We start from the raw sequence: 17,372 nt of genomic DNA on the forward strand, positions 1-17,372 counted from the left end.
ATCTGGCTCAGAAAAGGGAGTTGACACAAAGCTCAGGTTTCTCTCCGATGGGAAGGGTTCTCCAGAGAGGTATCAGCCAGTGAAGCCAGAGTGGGCAGGGTCGGCAGACTGCCACAGGCACCTGGAAAAATCCTCTTCCTCACCCTTTCATTGTTGGCTTCCCTTCCTCACAGCTGTCTAGCCCATATGCCACCACACAGGAGCCAGGGCGCCTGCCTGGGCTCAGCCCAGACAACCTCGGCAGCTGCCATGGCAAGCTTGGGGCGACCAGCTGTGCCCGGTGGGTCCCCGCGCTTCCTCTTGCTCACTGCTTTTCTGTGCTCTGGTAGAACCACGATCCTCTGCAACTTGCTGGTTCTGCTCCTGAGCCAGTGTATCTCACAGTGTGCCCGCTTTTTAGCAAAAGGACAGGAGACTTTTACACCCCACCCCACCCCCGCTTCCGATTCTTTGTGCCCCTCCTCTCTTGTCCAGATGCTGTCCTCTTTACATCCCCAGGATCTACTGTCATCGATAGAGCTGAGGTCTGTGAAGTCCTTTAAGTGGGACACTGTGTTAACCACTCAGGTAGATGTTTCTTGGTTAATCTTTGTAATGGTGCTGTGAAGCAGACATCTTGTGTCCTTTCTGTTTCACAGATAAGGAATCCGAGACTTACAACATGTTAAAAACCATAATACAGCCAGCAGCTTGAACCAGGGTCTCAACACTTGAGTCCTGTGTGTTTAATCATAATCCCATGGTTCTCTACCAAGAACTTCCCCCACCGAAGTAGGGCAGGGGGACATTTGTCAATGTCTGGAGACCTCTTGAGTTGTCACAAGAGAGGGTGGGATGCTCCTGGCATGTAGTGGATAGAAATCAAGGATGCTGCCAAATATCTCACAGGGCACAGTCCCACCCCCACAACAGAGCACTATCTGACTCCCACGATCAGAAAGCGCCAAGGTTGAGAATCTCTGCCACAGCCCTAAACTGAGCTACGTTTTCTTAGTTCATACTATGAAAATGATGGTTAATATGGTATTAGAATGCTGACTGTCCTTTGTAAAGTACTCCTGCCCCTCCTCACACTCTCTCTCTCCCCTGGTTGGGCAGAGCACAGCCTCTTCACTCCCCGCTTTGATAATCCCTAGGTTTGACTTTGTCAAGAATCACTTCATCTCTTTGACAGCAGAGGTTGAATCTGTCTTCCTAAGTTTCCTTCCACCTTTGCAGAAGTTCATGGATATGCTAGACCAGCTTCAGGAATGCAGTGGCTCCAGATGTGGAGAAAGCAGGTGGATTCTCTCAGACCACCCAGGCCTTCTGCTTCCTCTTCTCCTCTGTCTGCGCCTCCCCTTCCACCACCACCAACACCTCTCTTCTTTGTTGAGGGTTCCACTTTAATTGGTATCTGTAGCCCTCATTCTAAGTCTGATGGGAAAACTCCAAATCACAGAACAGGACCAAGAGAGAGAAAGGAGGTCAGGATTCTAGGTTTGCCGTCTCTGGCTATCTTCAGCATCCTGGCCTGGTGTGGCTCAGGCAGGACCCTCAGGGCCTGTGGGCACTGCAGCCAGGGCCTCAGGAGGGAGAGCATAGCCTATAGGGAGCTGGGCAGGTAGGATCTGGCTTCCAGCCTTGGGAAGACACCCTCAGTTGAGAGCTTAAGCCTTCAGTAAGGCTAATGCGGATTTGAATGCTGCTTGCTGTGTGATCTGGGGGACTGATCCCTGCCAACCCTAGATTTCTTTGCTGAAAAGTGAGAAGGACTATACCCACTCTCCAGAGTTGATGAGACTTGAATGAGGTTGAACGTGTGAAATTGTTGAGTACCATGCCTTGCCCATAGTAGATATCCAAAAAGGGACCTCTTGTGAAATCCTCAGTGGAGACAGACTGACAGAGGACAAGCTACAGAGGTGGGGAGGGGAGGTCACGTGGACAGTGGTCTTAGGGATAGTAGTCGTGGTAATGATGGCATTCATTACTGAATAGCTGCTATGGGGTGAGGGCTATGCCTATGCATTAACTCACTGTGTGAGGGTCTGTTCTTATTCCCTATTGTAGCCCCCGCAACAGTTCTCTTTGCTCTTCCTTGCCTTGTTTTTGTCTGCAGCGCTTAGCACTATTTGGTGTGATATATATTTTAATGCGTAGTTTTTTGTCACTCTCCGCTAGTGGAATGGAAGCTGCATGCAGGCAGAGACTTCATATGGTTTGGTTTTTTGCTGCTGTTGCCCCAGCAGCTGAAAGTGTCTGGCACCTGAAGCACAGTAGGCATTTGGTAAATCTGACACATGGAAGGCATTCCTGAAATATGATGCTGAAAGAATGAGTCTCCTTTTTACTGATGAGAAAACAGAGGCTTAGAAAGATTAAGAGATTTGCCCAAGATCAAATGGCTCATGAGAGGCAGCTGGAGTCCTGAGCCCTTGTGAGCAGACTGCCTCGTAAAGCAGTGTTTGGCCGGTGCTGATGACCACAGGTAAATGTCCATGGGGCTCATACTTAATACCAGGTACAGAGGCAGCAGGTGCTTTACTTAGGTTCAGAACTTCCAGGTCGAGGTGTGGGTGGAGATGGGATGGTTTGAAACCTGAAACCACTTACCCTTCTCACGTGAGCTCCAGGTATTTTCAGTTGCAAACAGCTCTGAATAATTTAGCACAGGATTCGGGGAGGAACTTATTTTCTTGTCCCTTCTCACCGTGTTCCAGAAATTACAGACTTGTATTTAATATCCCTGTCCCCAGCTTTGTTTCAGCCTCAGAGAAAGCACACCTGGCTTCTGGATCTCCTGGGAGATGGGCTAAGGTAAAGGAGGGTAGGCTGCCAACTTTTTCCATGGCATTTTATAAGCTTCTCTAATTACAAACAATTCATTTTTTTTTAAGTGGCACAACTACAGAAATGTGTATTATGTAAGTCGAAGTTGTCCCATCTGTTCTCCTCCCACCACAACCACTGGGTGAATAGTCCTTTGGTATTTATCTCTGGGCATAGACTGACAGATACAAACCAAACAGTTATGCTGTTTTGCAATTTGTTGTTGATTTAAATATTTAATTTACTTATGTATTTATTTTGACTGCCCCAAATGTTAGTTGCAGCCCTCAGGATCTTTTTTATTTGTACAGTATGTAGGGGCTTTCATTGTGGCATCCAAACTCTTAGTTGTGGCATGTGGGATCTGGTTCCCTGACCAGGGACAGAACCTACAGTCAGGGCACCAGGGAAGTCCTTGTTGTAGTTTTTTCTTTTTTTATATATATACTTAACAGTACACCTTGTTCATCTTTCCTTGTTGGTCTTTGTAGGTCTAACTCATCTGAACCTATACGATTTTTCATGGTATGATTATACTATCATCCTTTTAATATATCCTCTGTTGCTGGACACTTGGGTTTTTTACAAGTTTATACTGGCACAATTGGTTTTCCAGTAAATACGTTTTTACTTACGTCCGTGTGCTTATTCAAGTTTTTCAGTAGCATGAATTCCTTGGGGATTTCGGGATCAAGAAAGTTTTGTAGATGCTACCACATTGCCCTCTTGGGTTGTGTAACTTTGCCCTTAGAAGACTAGGGGCCCTGAGATGGTCACTTGGTAGGACCAAATCCTGCTTGAGGACAGGCGCTATACATCAAGCCCAGAGCGGTCACCTCCTTGCTCTGACATTCAGGTGTTTTTCATGCTCAGAGAGCAGGGACCTGCTCTAATGGCCCAAGAGTTGGAGACAGACCAAGTAAAATCCCTCCCTCTCTACCAGCCTCCAGCATCCTGATGGGTTTCTCGGGTACCAGCCATCTGAACAGTTTCCAGGGGAGCTGGGTTGCCATCTACCCTGTCTGGGTTGGGGAATTAAGTCATCAGTCTTCAGCAGCCAAGATCTGGTGGGAAAGGTAACACAAACTGTCCTGGAAATGGTGTATCTGACAGTGACCCGGCTCTTGGCAGGTCACAGAATCCTCGCACCTTGCTTGGCGCTGGCATGGCCAAATTACATAACAGGCAGCTTTTCAGACTCTGAAGTCCAAGGTTGCTGGCAAGTGAGTGGAGCTGGTGCCGGGACCTGTGTACATATTCACAGTCATATGACTTCAAAGCAGTGGGGTTTTGGGGTTTTTTGTTTGTTTGTTTTGTAATTTTAAAGGCATCAAAATTAATTGAAGAGCTTGTTAGAAACACACATTCTTGAGCCTCCCTCCTGGAAATTCTGATACAGTAGGTCTGGGATGAGCCCCCCAGATAAATATGACCCAGGTGGTACCAGGACCACACTGTATTTTAACATGAGCCTTGTCTGTTCAGTTAGGACTTTGTAGGGGCAGAGTCAGGCTCCAAGTACCACGTGATTCATTTATGGGCTGGCGATAAATTTAGAACAGTGAAAGATGACCAAGTACACACATCTTGGGTTTAGTCTCTCTTTCACTTCCCTGGTAGCTCAGCTGGTAAAGAATCTGTCTGCAGTGTAGGAGACCCTGGTTTGATTCCTGGGTTGGAAAGATCCCCTAGAGAAGGGATAGACTACTCACTACAGTATTCTTTGGCTTCCCTGGTGACTTAGACAGTAAAGAAATCCGCCTGCAAGGCAAGAGACCTCGGTTTGATCCCTGGGTTGGGAAGATCCCTTGGAGAAGGGGACAGCTGCCCACTCTAGTGTTCTGGCCTTGAGGATTCCTATACAGCCGCAAAAAGTCAGACATGACTGACCAACTTTGACATTCACTTTTCTTTTGTTTCTGCCAACAAACTATACCCCTAAATATTTCCTGACTACTTAAGAACCATCTAATTATTTTCAGTTATGACCCCTCTGGCAGCATCCCATCAACTCCTCTTGCTTCCCTTTTACCCCCTTGATTAGAACTTACCTTTCTCCTATGTACCATTCCCTCAGGAATCAGGTGCTGCCGCGGTCCCTATCCATTAATCCATACTGATCTGATCATGAGCCGTGTCTCTCTTAGATCTAACATGTATACTGTCATGTAAGAATTGAAGTGCCAGTCTATGTCTGACGCAGGATACAGCATGCTTGGGGCTGGTGCATGGGGATGACCCAGAGAGATGTTATGGGGAGGGAGGTGGGAGGGGGGTTCATGTTTGGGAACGCATGTAAGAATTAAAGATTTTAAAATTTAAAAAATAAAAAACTAAAAAAAAATAAATAAATAAAAATTAAAAAACCACAGATTCTCACAGAAGTGGGTGAAGGGGGTCAAAAGATACAGACGTACAATTATAAAGAAAATAAGTCATGGAGAGCCAGTGTACAGCACTGTGACTCTGGTTAATAATACTGTATTGTGTGCTTGAAAGTTGCTGAGAAACCTGTATGCAGGTCAAGAAACAACAGTTAGAACTGGATGTGTAACAACAGGTTGGTTCTGAATCAGGAAAGGAGTACGTCAGGGCTGTTTATTGTCACCCTGCTTATTTAACTTATGAAGAGTACATCAGGCAACATGCCAGGCTCGATGAAGCACAAGCTGGAATCAAGATTGCAGGGAGGAATATCAATAACCTCAGATACACAGATGACACCACCTTCATGGCAGAAAGCGAAGAAGAACTAAAGAGCCTCTTGATGAAAGTGAAAGAGGAGAGTGAAAAAGTTGGCTTAAAACTCAACAGTCAGAAAACTAAGATCATGGCATCCGGCCCCATCACTTCATGGCAAATAGATGGGGAAACAATGGAAACAGTGACAGACTATTTTGGGGGGCTCCAAAATCACTGTAGATGATTATTGCAGCCATGAAATTAAAAGACGCTTGCTCCTTGGAAGAAAAGCTATGACCAACCTAGACAGCATATTAAAAAGCAGAGACATGACATTACCAACAAAGGTCTGTCTAGTCAAAGCTATGGTTTTTCCAGTAGTCGTGTATGGATGTGAGAGTTGGACTATAAAGAAAGCTGAGCGCCCAAGAATTGATGTTTTGAGAGTCCCTTGGACTGCAAGGAGATCCAACCAGTCCATCCTAAAGGAAATCCGTCCTCAATATTCATTGAAAGGACTGATGTTGAAGCTGAAACTCCAATACTTTGGCCACCTAATGTGAAGAACCAACTTATTTGAAAAGACCCTGATGCTGGGAAAGGTTGAAGGTGGGAGGAGAAGGGGACAACAGAGGATGAGCTGGTTGGATGGCATCACCAACACGATGGACATGAGTTTGAGTGGGCTCTGGGAGTTGGTGATGGACAGGGAGGCCTGGCATGCTGCAGTCCATGAGGTCGCAGAGAGTCAGACACAACTGAGCGACTGAACTGAGAGAATAGATCTTAAGAGTTCTCATCACAAGAAAAACAAGTTGCTATGTATCCTGATGAATGTTAACTAGAATTACTGTAGGGATCATTTTGCAGTGTACGCAAATATCAAGCTATTGTGTTGTACATCTGAAACTAATATAATGATCTGTCAATTATATCATAACTGGAAAAAAAATCTTTTGTAGTACCTCAAAAAAACTTGCAGACTCTCAGCTGGGAGGAGTTTGGAGAATCTCTGGTGTAGGTTCAGAGGAAGAGGTGAGGTTCAGAGAGAAGGGATTTGTTCAAGATCCTTTGGTCTTTGCAATAAAGTTGGGACTGGACTCCAGTTCCTTTGCTTTCCAGACCAGTGAAAAGTTCATAGTAAGCAAAGTTCATAATAAGCATATAATCCATGGAATTTCACAAAGAAAAATTAAATATTTGACTAAGGTGGGAGGAGAGTGGCTTGTCCTGTGGGTAAGGGTCTAGGGCACGTGGCCTCAGTAGTTGTGGAGCACAGGCTTAGCTGCCCTGCAGCGTGTGCAATCTTTCCAGAACAGGAATCGAACCCGTGTCTCCTGCATTGGCAGGTGGATTCTTTACCACTGAGCCACCAGGGAAGTCCCCTCTCCCTCTTTCTGTGGGTTCTCTGGCTCCCTAGCCAGAGGTCTGATGTGCAGTTGCAGCTCAGTGAATCATCATACTCAGGGCACCTCTTTCAAGGTCAAGCAATGCCCTAGAGAGTCCCTTAGCCCCTCCCACCCCCCCCACCCCTCCCTCCTCTCCAAAGTATGCTGTGTCCTGACTTCCAACAGCTTGTATGAGTTTGGGCTAGTTTTTAATTTCTCATAAATTCCATCATACTATGCATAGTCTTTTGTGTCTGGCATCTTTTACTTTATGAGATTCATCCGTGCTGTTGCATATAGCAGCAATTCCTGTTTATACTGGAGAAAAATACCCATTAATGAGAAGAATTTTTCAAGTGCTGCTTCTGGCTCACAGCTCTTTCATATTGATGGATTTTTACTTCTCTTTGCCTCCTGTCCCTCCAGGAGAGTGGAGGGACTCCTGCCATATTCCTTCTACTCATAAAAATAAAAGGCAGGAGATCAGACGAGTTCTAAAATAGCTCCTGTGTGACATGGGGCATATTATTCCAACTTTCTTTTATCCACTCAAAAAATTATGCAACAACTCCTGTTGTTGTTCAGTTGCTCACGCCTGTCCAACTCTTTGCAACCCCAGGCTTCCCTGTCCTTCACTATCTCCCGCAGTTTGCTCAGATTCATGTCCATTGAGTTGGTGATGCTATTTAATCTCGTACTCTGCTGCCCCCTTCTCTTTTGGCTTTCAATCTTTCCCAGCATCAGGGTCTTTTCCAGTGAGTTGACTGTTCATATCAGGTGACCAAAGTATTTGGAGCTTTAGCATCAGTCCTTACAAAGAACATTCAGGATTAACTAGTTTGATCTCCTTACAGTCCAAGGGACTCTCAAGAGTCTTCCCTAGCACCACAATTCAAAAGCATCAATTCTTCGGCACTCAGCCTTTTTGTATGGTCCAACTCTCACATCCGTAACAATTCCTAGGAACTTTCTCTATGACAATACGCAGAAAAATGCTTTTAATAGTGACAAATATGGGATGAAGACAATGAGAGTATGCCATCTTATTTCTCTGGGCCAGCACTGTTCTAAGGACTTTGCATGTTAAGACACTTAATACTCGCCTTCCTGCTAATGAGGTAGATTCCACTGCTAGTCCCACTTTACAGCTGGGAGAACTTTACAGCATGGAGCTGCCCAGGGACTCATGGTGGGGTCATAGCTGTAAGGGACAGAGCTGGATGCAATCTGCAAAGCCTGCTCTTCTCCACCGCCCTCTGCTCCTTCTGGGTGCTTCCTCAGTGCTGCCTGCGAGCATGGGCAGGATGCTCTGAAACCCCCAATGACCTAGAAGGAGCCCCCTCTGGCTCCTGGTCATCCCCCTGGCCTGGACCCTGCTGCTCTCCTCTTGCTCACTGTGCTCTAGCCCTTCTGTCACTTCTCAGAGCACCTGGAACTTTCTCTGATACAAAATATTCTCATTCCTCTGCCTAGAATACTTCCCCTCCCCACCCCACCCCCCGCCACAACTCTTGGTTTGACTGGCTCATTCGCTTCCTCTGTGTCAGACCCTCATTATCACCAACACAGGGCTCTCTACCAGCACTCTGTCTAGGGAGGACCAGTCTTTAATTCTGCACCTAAGCCTCGTGTTTCTTCCCTGCCTCCTAATGACTTGTAATAGCTGTAACGGTGTGTGATTCAGTCAGTCTGCTTTTCCCCGTACAGTGGAATATTCCTGGGAGGTGCTGTCTGAAAGGGCCTTGTTCACAGCCGCACTCACAGTGCCCAGCAGTGGCAGGGCTTCGGCAAAAACCCTTTTGAAGAAACCAAGTGAGTTTCTGGTCCCTGGCTGCCCGCTCTCTACCACAAGGGAGCCGTTTTGCTTCTGCCTCCCGTGGAGTCAAGTGTTTGCTGAGCAAATACTCCAGTGTGGTCTGCTTGGTGACGGGGGCTGATGGCTTCTGGAAAGCAGCAAGGGGCCAGTGTGAGCTCAGAGCAAACGCCAGCAAGTCATCATCAACTGGTTCAAATTTCCTGCGCATCTTTTTAGTCAGCCATCAGCTTTGTGGCCACACAGCCACCGCAATCCCCCACGGAGCTGAGGAGGAGTGAAAATTGACCCCACGTGTTTCAAACAGTGCGGGCTCCTGGTTATCCCCTTCGCTACCTTTTATGTATCTGTCTGTTGCTGGGGTGAGTGTATCAGGAAGTTAATGCACAAGTGGCCAGGTAGAAGGCTAGAGACTTCCAGTCCGAGCCCATGTTTTGATCTTGATCAGGCTCGTCCTGGTTGACCATACCAGGTCTGTCTGATCTGAGACTTGACTTAAGTCCTATTGTGATGCTGGTCACTTCCGGACCACACTGGTTCACAGGCTTGTTCCTCCCATAGTGCAGTCCACTGGGAAAGCCAGAATTAGTCATGGCCTTCTCTGGAACCAGCTGGTCTTCGATTCGGGGCCAGTCTCCCTGTGTGTCAGGAATGAGAAAGTGACCCACTCTCCCCTCCCCTCCCCCATAGCAGCTGATGAAGGAAATTGTTTCAAGTCTCCCTGGTACCATGGAAACACATGGCAGACGCGTGGCCTGTGTACACTTATGACCTGCTGGTCACTTGGACCTGGTCGATGGGCAGACCACCAAGGGAAGAAAGGAAGGTGTGCCCAGGGCTCAAGATTTCAAAGCTTCAGATGTGGGAGGGAGGTAAGACAGCCAAGGGCTGGAGCTCAGGGAACTCCTGAAACCCACCCAGGGAAGGACAGGCTGTCAGGAGTAGGTTTGTTGAGACGAGTTTAGAGAGAAAACAGTTTGGCAATTCCCTGAGCCGTCTATGGGGTCACATAGAATCGGACACGACTGAAGTGACTTAGCAGCAGCAGCAGCCTAGGGGAACACATTCTTCTCTCTTCGGAAAGTGGGTGTGTCTGCCCTGCCTGGTGGCTGGGCTTAACCGTGCTGCTCCCGGAGTGTCGAGGACTAGTCCCCCTCAGTCTGCCATCAGCTGCACCTCCAGAATTAAAAGCGTTTGAGCAGCGTTTCTCCATGGAGCTGAGTTCGTCCTCATGGCTGGGATGGTAAAGAATTTGTCCGCAATGCAGAAGACCTGGGTTCAATCCCTGAGTCAAGGAGAGCCCCTGGAGAATGGAATGGCTACCCATTCTGCCTGGAGAATTCCACGGACAGAAGAGCCTGGTGGGCTACAGTCCATGGGGTTGCAAAGAGTCAGACACAGCTGAGCGATTAACACTTTGTACACTTTCTCCACCAGGCTGAGTTTGTCCCCCAGGGTAGATTTGGCATTGTGTGGACACAGTTCGAGTTGTTGAAAGTGGAGTGGGGAGGGTGCTTTAGGCACCTAGTGCAGATGCTGCTTAACCTCCCACAATGCATAAGGCAGCGCCCCACCCCCTGACCCCCGCCCCAGCACAGAGAATCATTCTGCCCCAGATGCAAATACTGCCAAGGCTGAGAACCCCTGGATCAGTGTCTCTGAAGGTACAGGATTTTCTGGAGTAGAAGCTCCTGTAGTTGCAAGGAAGGATTGCCCTTGAAGTGCTGTCACAAGTCAGGCCGTGCTTCTCTAACCCTCAAGGGCATGAGACTCGTCACCAGAGGACCTTGTGTGAACGCAGATTCCGATTCTACAAGTCTGGATTGGCTGCCATTGCCCCTGGTCTGCAGATCACATTTGGAAGAGCAAGCGGTTTTGAGTGCATTCATAATCTCCCCCTCCTTCCCTTCTCACTCTCCCTGTCTCTCCATCCCTGTTCCTCCAGCCTTCCCTGTCATACTCTGTTCAAACCCTGTCACCTGGGAACATGTGGTGGTTAAACCTCACTGCCCAGATGACAGAGTCTCTCTAGCTGTTGCCAGTTTGAGGTTCAGGGTGTTGATGAAATCAGTCGACTTAGTTGGTAAAAAAAGAACCCAAGGGACCTGAGCAGACTACCCCCCAACACACACACTTAAGTAAGCTGGTACCCCAAAGGCATTTTTTGCATGGTCTCAGACACTTAGCCTGGACAGAGCCCTTGACTTTGGGGATGCTCACACATGATACAGTTTCCCAGACTTTTCCATTTTAAACCAGAGGTTGAAACTGTTTCCAGAAAGGGCCAGATAATAAGTATTACAAGCTTTGCAGGTCATGTAGTCTCGGTCACAGTGACTCACTCTTGCCATCGTAACAAGGAAGCAGCCATAGACAGCATGCAAATGACTAAGTGTAGTTGCTTTCCAATAAATCCTTATTTACAAAAATAAGTACATAGTGAGCTGGATTTAGCCCCTGAGCCATAGTTTGCAAGTCCCTATTCTAAACAATTCCTTTTTCTTCATGTTTCTGCTTCAGAGAAAAAAGAAGAAAAAAAAAATCTGAAAACCTAAATCACCAGTATGGGTTGTAAATAGAGGGCAAGAATGAGTAGATATTCTTTCTTTTACGGCATCAAAATGTGAATGCATCCTTCAAGTGGGCAGAACCATAATTTTCTGCCTATGCCAGTTGTTTTCTGTGGTTTTGTTTTCATTTTGTTTTTGCTGGGGTTGAGAGGGGTTAGAAAGGGCAATAAATAAGGAACAGCAAGAGGTACCAACAGAACTGCCAGTGCCTTTAAGTCTGCATTTTCTTTCCTCTGTGCTTCAGTGAATACTTTCTACCCTTAGGATCAGTGGAGGGAGGGGACACCACAAAGATTGCCTTTCTCTTCCATCAGACCCAAAGCTTTCTTTGAAGGTATTGATTTTTTGCATCGTCACTGGCTTCTGTTAAAACCTCCTATTTGCAATGAGGGGCCACTGCTTGGACAGAAACGCTTGAGTGTTGCTTAAAGCGCCTGGCTGCATTTTCCAGTTGACAGTTTAACCGCAGGGAACCGCAGGCTAAATTCAATACTGACCTCTCTTTGTTGGGGCACGTCCTGTGGGACCTGAGGGAAACCCACAGCCCGTGCAGTGTGTGGACATTTCTTTTGCTCCCGGCCATGCTCACTCCAGGGATAAAGATAAATCGCAGCGTTTAACTCCCCGGTCACCATCTAGAGCTTCTCACAAAGGCCACTTTATTTGGAGAGGAGAAAACCCTCTCTGTCTGTTAGTAAGACAGGGTGCCGCTGGAGGGGAAAGCAACTTGGCATCTGTGTCTCGGGCTGTCTGGTGGGATCTTCTGCCAGGGTCTCCAGGACTTGCTGGGACCCTGACAATGCCAGTGTTAAGTGTGGGGTCAGACCGTGGATTTCCGCTGGCGCTCTGGGGAACTCTGAGTGCAGCTTCTGCCTCCTGTACACATACACATAGCTGTGCTCATTCACACACACCTACACACGCACGTGCACACACAGAGTCATGGCTTGGGCAGCAAAAAAAAAGTACATTTATTGCAGGAGAGCTGAGGGGCATCGAGAGCCCCATTCAAGTAGATTGTATTGATGTGCTAAAAAAAAATACACGTTTCCCTTCTTTTTAAAGCTGTTTTTAAACATTATTTTTGACTGCACTGGGTCTTTTGTTGTGATGCACAGGCTTCTCATTGCAGTGGCTTCTCCTGTGGTAGAACGTGGGCTGTACGGCACGTGGGCTCAGTAGTTGTGGCATTAACCACTGGACCACCAGGGAAGTCCTGATGTGCATTGTTCTGACACTGAGTCTCACGCTACATGGAGAGTGTGCGCTCTTTCGTGGGGACCTTTTAGGCCTTGTTTACTTTCTTCCCATGTGTCGAACACCAGGTGCTGAGATCGGGGCTAGAAAGCAGGAACCAGCTCTGGCCCTCTTGATGCTTATAGGCTTGTCCTATAGAGATGGACAGAGAATCACAACCACACAAATTTATGACAGTTGTGACAAGGCTTAAAAATGACATTTTTCTCAGCTAATCATCACCACAGCTTGTGAACTCAGGTACTGTGTTATGCCCATTTTACAGATGCATCTCAAGAGGTCTCAAAAGCTGACCCAAGTCCCCTTACCAGTTCTGCTCAGAATTGGTTCTGGAGTTGCCTCTTCATTGAAATATGAATCTATTCACACAGAGGACAGTCTCAGAAATGTATGACTTTGGGGCTTCTAAGAGGCAGGTTCAGGAAAACAGCATACAGTATTTGCTAGACTATTTCTCCTGACCCTAATTTCATTCCAGGGCTTGAGTAGAAAGCCCAGCAAAAAAACATCACACCCTCCTCCATAGCTTTTGTTTCTCAGTGTGATTTTTGAAGAATTTTTTTTTCCTTCCTTACATTTGTCTGCTCAGGCTAGTGATTCATCATCTTGCATTGCTCTCCTCTCCTCTCCGCCTTCAGATTGGGGAGGTTCTCGAAGTGATTAGGCTGTTGTAAATCAGCTTTTATGATGTGTGCGTCACCGATAAGCAGTGCGGAAAGCAGGAGTCAGAGGACTCCACTCCTCTTGCCCTGACAGTTATCCCAGTAATGAAATTTAAATTTTACAAAAAAGCGACCGAAAAGTATGATGCTTGGCAGAATAGTTTCTCAGTAGGCATATCCAGTGTTTAAACTGGGCCCTTTAATGAGAACACTGCCTTATTTTTACACCATTTTATTGAGTTATAACACACATAAGGTAAAACAACATTTAAACTGCACTTCAAGAAGTTTTTCCATGTGCATTCTTTTACAGTCATCACCCAGATCTAGGTGGAGAACATTCCTGTGCCTTGAATATCTCCCTTGCGCCCCAACCCATTCTCTTGACCTCTTCACCGCAGACAGCCTCAGCCTCTTCTTGAACTTCATGTAAATGGAATTGTACTGCGTGGACCCTTGTGTCTGTGGGCATTTTCTATGAAATTCATCCATGTTGTCCAGTGTAGATATTCACTCTCATTGTGTAATATTCTATTACAGCATGGTTTTTCAACTGGGGTGGTATTGACATTGGGGGCTGGATAATTCCTGGCTGTGGGGACTGTCCTGTGCATTATAGGGTGTTCAGCAGTATCTCTCTGGCCTCTACCCACTAACGCTAGTAGCGTCCCCTGCTGCTGCTGCCAAGTCACTTCAATCATGTTCGACTCAGCAACCCCACAGACTGTGGCCTGACAGTCTCCTCTGTCCACGGGTTTCTCCAGGCAAGAATATTGGAGTGGGTTGCCATGCCCTCCTCCAGGGTATCTTCCTGACCCAGGGATCAAACCTGAGTCTCCTACGTCTCTTGCATGGGCAGGAGGTTCTTTACTACTAGTGCACCTGGAAAGCCCCAGTAGTGTCCCGTATCCCTAGTAATTTCCCCTAGAATTGAAAACCATTGCATCATGTCACTGTATTAGAATTTTAAGAAACTTATTATATGGAAATAACTTCAAACTTGCTGAATAGCTGCAAAAATAGAACAAACAATACCCATAATGTATTTACCTACTTTGTTAACAGTTTACCCATTTGGTTTATTATTTGCACTGTCTTGCACACACACATATACACACACATACACACAATGTATTTCTGAACCACTTGATAGCAAGTTGCATCTATCTTGGCCATTTACTACCATATACTTCCATGTGTATTTCCCAAGAATAAGTTTCTTCTCAAACATGCTCCCAATTATCAGTTAACCACAGAAAATTTAACATAATGCATTTATCAGTTAGCCCTCAGTTCAATTCAATTCAGTCACTCAGTCGTGTCCAACTCTTTGCAACCCCATAAATCGCAGCACACCAGGCCTCCCTGTCCATCACCAACTCCCAGAGTTCACTCAGACTCGCGTCCATCGAGTCAGTGATGCCATCCAGCCATCTCATCCTCGGTCGTCCCCTTCTTCTCCTGCCCCCAATCCCTCCCAGCATCAAAGTCTTTTCCAATGAGTCAACTCTTCTGTCCCAATTTTTGGCATTTAGGAGAAATTATCCGTTACAGTGTTTATTTTTGCTTCAGTGCAGATACCAGTCCAGGATTAGGGATTGTATAGTTGCTGTGGTTCCTTAAGATCCTTTAGTCTAGAACGTTGACTCAGTCTTTGTCTTTTATGATACTGGACCTTCTTTAAGAAAAAAAACAAAACACACAGTGCTTTTTCTTCTTCATAGAACAGTCCTCCTTTGGGGCTTGTCTGATCTTTGCTTCTGCATCCATTCAGGGTGTGTGCGTTCTCGACGGAACACTGCAGCAGTAGTGTGTTCTCCTCCGACCACTCCATCCGGAGGGGCATGATGTCGATGGAAACTCGTTGGTAATGGAGGTAGTCAAGAGTGTTGCCTGATTTCTCCTCTGCAGAGTTACTAAATTTTGCCTTACAGGGGATAAGCAATATGTGGGGAAACATTAACACCATGCAAGTATCCTGCTCTCCAAGCAAAATTTGCCCAAGTTGAGCAGATTTCACATCTTGCACAAGCCAGTCTTTACCTACAATAGTTAGAAAATGATGATCTTCCGAATCCAGTACTCTTTCTGTATGTACAGTCCATTCTGTTGTACACAAAACACACTCTTTCCCCCATTTATTTATTGGTGTTTTTACTTGTTATCAGTATAGATTCAGGAATTCTAATTTTTCCAGTGGTTTATAAATCATTATAGTTTTAATGCTCAAATTGCTCAGCTTTGGCTGGTGGGATCCCTCAGAAGCTGAGACGTGTGTTCTTCTGAAAACCGGCCCCCTTCATTTTCCAGTCTTAAGCACTTTCTTACCTTTCATAACATAACAAGATGTTCCATGCTCATCTTTGTCCTTCCTTCCTCCAATCCTGGAATTAGCCATTTCTCTAAAAAACTCCTGTCTAAATCCTTATAATGGGGAAAGTAGACAATACCACAATTTATTTATCCTTTCTCCTGTTTAACTAACATTTAAATTGTTTCTGGTTCTAGACTAATATAAGGAAAGCTTCACTGAATACCCTTGTGCATTTTTTGGGCCCATAAACTGATTTCCACTGGGCATGTAATCAAGAGTGGCAATGGAAAGTAACAGAACAACAAGGACAGAGAACTGTATTCAGTATCTTATAGTAACCTGCATTGGAAAAGAATTATATATTAGAATATATAATTTACATATTTATATATATTGTATATATGTGAAAAATCTAGAAAGAATTTATATATATATATGAAACAATATTTAACTTTGCTAAACACCTGAATCATTGTAAATCAATTATACTACAATTTAATTAATAAACAAATAAAAAGAAAGCATAGAATCTCCACTCTGGTTATATACCCAACAGAAATGAGTACACTAAGATCACCAAAAAAAGTAACACAAGTATTTAAAGCAACTTATTCATAATTCATATATATACATACACACACATACATATATGTATGTATATTTAGTTTTGGGCTTCCCAGGTGGCTCAGTGGTAAAGAATCCACCTGCCAATGCAAGAGATGCAGGTTTGATCCCTGGGTTGGCAGGATCCCCTGGAGAAGGAAGTGGCAACCCACTCTAGTATTCCTGCCTGGGAAATACCATGGACAGAGGAGCCTGGCGGGCTACAGTCAATAGTGTCACAAGAGAGTTGGACATGACTTTGCAACTAAAATAACAACATATTTAGCTTTAGTAGATATTGCTTCCCAGTGGCACTCGTGGTAAAGAACCTAACTGCCAATGCACCAGACTGAAGAGATGTGGGTTCGATCCCTGGGTCGGGAAGGTCTCCTGGAGAAGGAAATGGCAACCCATTCCAGTATTCTTGCCCGGGAATCCCAGGGATGGAGGAGCCTGGCAGGCTACAGTCCTTGGGGTTGCAAAGAGTCGGCCGTGACTGAGCACACACACAGATACTGCTAAGTGGTGTTTCACAGTGCTCATGACATTAGTTTTGTGAGGGGAGAGAAAGTCGTTGGCCCCAGTAGGTGGGGAGAAATAATCAGTGGCAGGGGTTATAATGGGCCAGTGCAATTCAAAGACATGTCGCCTGTGACCAGAAATGACAGAATCACTATTCTTTTTCATTGATAATAATCAAGAAATGCTGAGATTTTGCCACCTGGTCCGTTCTTAAACTGCTTTTTTTTTAGAAAGAGTGCTATTTTTAAATGGACAAAATGGAAGTTACTGAAGTCAAGAATCTCCTCCTACCTTCAGATTGCTTTTAGTCTCAGTGGTGGTAGTGACAGCACGTCAGGACTGCAGGGCTCCTGCTGTTCGAGAGCATTAGGATCACTGCTTGCCCCCAGCCCCACCCCAGAGTCCTACTGACATCTCTGACTGTTAGGTGTCCATTTGGAATCTTGGAACAGCCATCTACTAAACAGCCTGAGAGGATAAATATCCCTCTGTCTACTTCCAGGGAGTCAGTTGGTTTTCAAGATATCTGGGATAGAGGCCAAGGGACAGCAGGCAGACCAGGAAATCACTGGAGGCTAAAGGTGAAAGTGAGGTGGTCCAGTACTATGGGACTCAGCTGTAGGTTCAGTGTTGCTAGGAAGTACTTGGGCATGGCCCTGCCTCTGACACTTAAAGGTTCTTTGTCCAGAGAACGTATAGATCATCATTAGAACCAAAGAGGTGATTGAAGCACTTTGGAAAGTGAAATTC

The 17,372-nt window shown here is 45.9% G+C and overlaps 1 protein-coding gene across 5 annotated transcripts in view; it reads left to right on the forward strand.

Moving 5' to 3' along the window:
• Positions 1-17,372, forward strand: part of PRICKLE2 (prickle planar cell polarity protein 2) — a 352,734-nt gene that overhangs the window by 328,890 nt on the left and 6,472 nt on the right. The gene's annotated exons all lie outside the window — the stretch shown is intronic.

The sequence above is a fragment of the Ovis canadensis genome, chromosome 19 (genome assembly GCF_042477335.2).
Source record: "Ovis canadensis isolate MfBH-ARS-UI-01 breed Bighorn chromosome 19, ARS-UI_OviCan_v2, whole genome shotgun sequence".
Classification (NCBI taxonomy): Eukaryota; Metazoa; Chordata; class Mammalia; order Artiodactyla; family Bovidae; genus Ovis; species Ovis canadensis.